This window comes from Mastomys coucha, chromosome X (genome assembly GCF_008632895.1).
Source record: "Mastomys coucha isolate ucsf_1 chromosome X, UCSF_Mcou_1, whole genome shotgun sequence".
Lineage (NCBI taxonomy): Eukaryota > Metazoa > Chordata > Mammalia > Rodentia > Muridae > Mastomys > Mastomys coucha.
Window position 1 is genome coordinate 41,760,123 of NC_045030.1, and position 5,187 is coordinate 41,765,309.

The window sequence follows — 5,187 nt, forward strand, 5'->3', positions numbered from 1 at the left end:
TATGATTATTAACGAAATTGAAACGGTGGTTAAATATATCAACCAATAGGGTTGGTGAGCTGGCTCAGCAGGTAATGGTGCTTGCAATCAAGACTGATGACTTGAGTTCAATCCTCAGGATACACATGGTGGAAGGAGAGAACTCACTCCCCCATGTTGTTCTCTGACCTCCACGACTATGCCATGGAACATGTAGAGAGATGATATTTGAGTAGGCCAATCTGAAGTCCCTTGATGCACACACCAAGGTTTGTTGAGAGGTAGATGGGGCCTGTTGCTGTCACAGTACTGTGTGTTCACCTCCTTCTGGAGTCTAGATGAGGAGTTTACAATCTTTCCTTCTTAGGCCTGGTCTTTTAAAATGGTTTTAAATGTGCAATATACCTTGATACACTTATAAGGTATCGCCCCTCATAACCTCAGGGATAAGTCGTTTATCAGTCTGGGCTGCACGGGTAAAATCAGAGAGAATGTGCTGTTCACATGTCTACTCAGGTATGGAGTCATCATTCATCCTCAAAACTGCTTATAAGATAGAGTCTCTCAGGTCAAGACACAATCTGGTAAAACACTGTTTTGCTTAGGGCATGGCACAACCTGATCTCAAGGGTCAAGAGTTTTGAGAGTATCACATGATCCTCTTGTGAGAGAAGTTGGAGAAGCAAAAAGATCCCTTGCACTATTCAGTGTTGCCTCCTTGTGGCTATTTCATCCAGTCATTCACTCTTCCTACAAACTCTAAAGTAGATCTACTTAAACCACCCCAGGCAGGATTCCAAGCACAGGGATAAGAGACAAAAAAATGCAAAGAATTTTCCTGCCTCCAAGGAACCACATTCTAGTGGAGGAATGTAGAAAGTGAACTTGAAATCTCTTCCTCAAAGAGATAAGTATAAATAATATTGTGTGCAAAGATGATTATAAGACAAGATAAATAATAACCTTGAGGGATGAAGAAATCCTCTATGAAAAAATAAGATATAAGCTAAAATATTTTTAGAAAAGCTATAGACACGTGATATCTTTCTTCCTAAGAGACTCCATAGTTGCTATGCAAATCGACCTAGCTCTCTCCAGCAACCAACTCAACAAACCAAGAGATGAGGAGAAGCCACAATCAGACCACAAACAGTCTTGCTACACCCTGAGTCCAAAGCAATGGTGGCCTGCTGTCTTAGAGTCATCAGAGGACCTTGTTTCTAAACAAGGAAGATCTTCTCCAAGGTGATTCACTGGGGGAAAACTCCAATGTGCTCATAGCCTGTGTCTCATAGCATGGCAGAGGAGCCCAGGCTTACTGTCAAGAGCTTCTCTAATGAAACACAGTGGAAAGAGACAACTGCCCTACTGCTTCCTGAGAGCAAAGCTGAGATTAAGCCATATTATTGTAACTTGCTACCAAGACTCTTTTTGTTTTTGTCTTTTGTTTGGGTAGTTTTCTTTGTTTTGCAGATCTTGTTTTTGTTGAGACAGGTCTCAAAAGAAGAGAGAGAGAGAGAGAGAGAGAGAGAGAGAGAGAGAGAGAGAGAGAGAGAGAGAGAGAGAGAGAGAGTGAGTGGTCTCACTCTAGCCCAAGCTAGCCTGAAATTCAGTATGTAGGTCTGGCTAGCCTGGAAATCACAATGATTCCCCTGCCTCAGCCTCTGGAGTGGTAGCATTGGAGGTTTCCAGATGTAAACCACCACACCTGTTCCTAATATTATTGTCTTTTAAAATCTTAAAAAGGAAAGACCTCAGGTGACATCCAAATATCGGGGGCTACATTATAATGAGCTGCCACTAGGCTTTCTTTTTGTTCTTCCTCTGCAAGTTCCAGGAAGCATTCTATGTTAAACCTGAACAAATGCCAGCCTTCCCCACGGGAAAGGTCTAAAGCCCCAAGTTGAATGTTATACTTAAAAGAATCCTGGCTCCAAATGGCAAGAAGCTGCATGTCATAATATTGAGTGTTGATGGCCATCTGCTTTAAAAGACAAACAGAGCCGGGCAGTGGTGGCACATGCCTTTCATCCCAGCACCTGGGAGGCAGAGGCAGGTGGATTTCTGAGTTCGAGGCCAGCCTGGTCTACAGAGTGAGTTCCAGGACAGCCAGGGCTACACAGAGAAACCCTGTGTCAAAAAACAAGCAAACAAAAAACAAAACAACAAACAAACAAGTAGATATCCTTATTTGACAGGATAGTCATTCCCATTTTGCTGAAGATCTACTATGTGTGATACTAACTGTGCATAATGATTTGAAATAATGTAGTAATCTTTTGGGATTCTTTATAGATGTGAAAAGAAAACAGTCCACTATTATAGGCTTTAAAATATCTCCCTTTCAAAGCCCTATGTTGACGTACAAGGTCTTCATTCCCCTTTACGTCTTTATGTATTTATTCTACAGACAATGTTTGTCTTAAAGGGAATGCATATTCTCACACATTTCCTAAATATAAAAAGATCTTTTATATTATGGCAAGTCACTCTCCCTTATGTTTTCTTATCCTTGATAGCAAAAAAAAAAATGTAGTGTACTTGTATATATTATATATAAATAAAATGTAAGTAAATGTAACCACAGAATCTATGTGTTTTCAATTTGAAAAGCCACTCTCATTTTAACATTTGAAGTATAGGACCCAGCAGATTTGTGGATCCTAATTATGTTTGAAAACGGAGTGTCCTCTACAGGATTGCTCAACACCGGGTGCTGCTATGTAGGGAGGTGGTGGGAATGTGAGGAAGTTGGGCCTAGTGGAAGGAAGCAGGTCACAGTGGTGGGGGGAGGGCTTTGAAGGGGATGTTGTCTCTGCCACTTTTATAACTCTGTTTCCTGGCTGCCATGTGATGTGATTCTACTATGCTTTCCCCCAGCCTGCTGTCCTGCCCAGAAGCAGTGGAGCCAAATGTCCACTTACTGAAATTTCTGAAAACATGAGTCAAAGTAAAAACCTTTCTCCTTTAAGTTGATTCTCTCAGGCATTTGTCTTGGCTATGAAAACTTGATGATGTACTCCATGTCCGCTAGTACACAGAAGTATACTTGGGCTACATTAAGGCAGCCCAGCATGGTAGTACAAGCTTGTCATCTCATGATTTAGATGACTGAACCAGGAAAACTGGAAGTTCAAGACCAGCCTGGGTTACATAATGAAAACACTTTTCACAAAGCAAACATAAACGGTTAAGATCCTCGATAAGCTATCCCATTGAACTCCAATCACCAAGCATCCCTAGGAGACATTGCTTACATTCCTCACCAACTCTCTCCCAACTAGTCATCACATGCTAATTATTGAAGTCAATGCTTCTCTCTTACTTTAGTTGTACCACTTTCAGCCCCAGGTCTTTCCATTTCATTCTTCAGAGATATTAATAACATCTCCTCAGAGGATAGATTTTATCATGTCTGACCAGACACCCCAATTTTTGTAAAGCTTCTAAAGAACGTACTTCCAGTCTACCATATCCAAATCCATGTGGGCCGTCCCCACCACAGGCTAACAGAAAAGCACCCAGGCAGAACATGCAAACCAGGTTTTTCAGGAGCCTACTGCTTATCACCATCTAATTCTGACTAAGCCATTATTACTTACTTGTCTTATTGCTTCAACAAAATATCTGATAAACACAACTTAAGGAACGAAGAGTTTACTTTGCCTCAAAGTTTGAGGGTCTATATAGTCTGTCGAGGCAGGGAAGTTGTGCTGGTAGAGATCGCTGTTCACAGTGTATCTACAAGCAGAGAGTGATAAATGCTTTTCTCTGCTCCCATTCTATTTTTTTTTTTATACAGTCCTGGACCTTAGCCAACAGACTGGGACCACCTACATTTAGGATGCGTTTTCCCACCTCAGTTAGCCTAATCTAGAAAGTCCCTTGCGGACATTCCCAGGGGCCTGTATGTATGCTGATTCTAAATCCCATCAGGCTGAGTATCTTATGCTTATGGCACTCTGCAGAGATTCTTAAACTGTGGATCACAGCTTCATATGGGGTCACTTAACTGAATATGGGGCTTCTGAAAAGTTTGACAACAGGAAAAGTTTTCTGTACACTCAACAACCAAACACTTAATTTCAAATCAGATGTTTAATGAGTCCAAGGCGTTTCTGGCCACTCTCCCCTTTGCTGCAGACTTGATTACGAAGACATACTTTGTGCTGTGTGCCATCACACTGTACAGTGCCCACAGAGGCTACTTCAAAACCCTCAGCTCAGATTTGAGACAAAAAAATGATATGCGTCATAGTGGGTTTTACTGTACGTGCAAAGTATTCTGCTCTTATAAAAATATGTTCAATTCAGAAAAACAACGACTTAACATTTTCTTACAAAATCTCCTCCACATGTAAGTATCAAATGTATATATCTTTGGATTTTATTGTTTTAGTATGATTTTTTAAAATTGCTGTCTTGAGTTGCTTGACACTCAAATGGATTTGGGGTTAGAATTCTGACAGAATTTCCAACAAATTCTGAAATTGATTCTGCACACACTTTTATCATCTTGTACTCAAGCAAAGGGGTGTTTTCAGCATTGCTATAAAATAGAACTGTTAGGGCTGGGGCTAGAACTCAATTTGTAGAGTACTTGCCTAGCATGCACAAAATTCTGGGTTCAATCTCAGGTACCATAAACAGAGCATGGTGCACACACCTGTGATCCCAGCCCTCAGCAGCGAAGGCACAGGAATTAGGAGTTCGAGGTCATATTTCGACACATCCTAGATCAGGGATACTTAAAGATTTTCCTTTGATTTTGTTTTCCCTTTTCTATTTTTTTGAGAGTTATTTTTGTCTGAAAGTCAGAAAAATTAATAAGGCCCATTCTCAAGGTTATATAAGCATTAATAAGAGCTTAGTGTGTGTGAGTGAGTTTATTGACGTTACTTATAGGAGTATTGTTAATGAGTCGCAAAGAGCATGGATAACTCAAAGACAGTTGAATCACTGAAAAGCCACATGAAAGCTACATGTCTGGAGCTCCATGCTTGACTTAAAGGCAGCCTCTCTTGTCAGAATGTATCTTTCCCGCACCAACTATTACTGCTTATGTAATATTGGGTAGGGGCTTTGTGAATCTTGGCACTTTCAGGGGCTTCTTGAGCCTTGTAAGTTTCATTTACACCCTTGACTTTGTATGCTTCCCTTACTTCCAGTGTGTGTGTGTGTGTGTGTATATGTGTGTGTGTGTGTGTG

At 40.8% G+C, this 5,187-nt stretch overlaps 1 long non-coding RNA gene across 1 annotated transcript in view; it reads right to left on the reverse strand.

The window, feature by feature from the left end:
* LOC116092086 overlaps positions 1–5,187 on the reverse strand; it is an 18,883-nt gene that overhangs the window by 11,660 nt on the left and 2,036 nt on the right. The gene's annotated exons all lie outside the window — the stretch shown is intronic.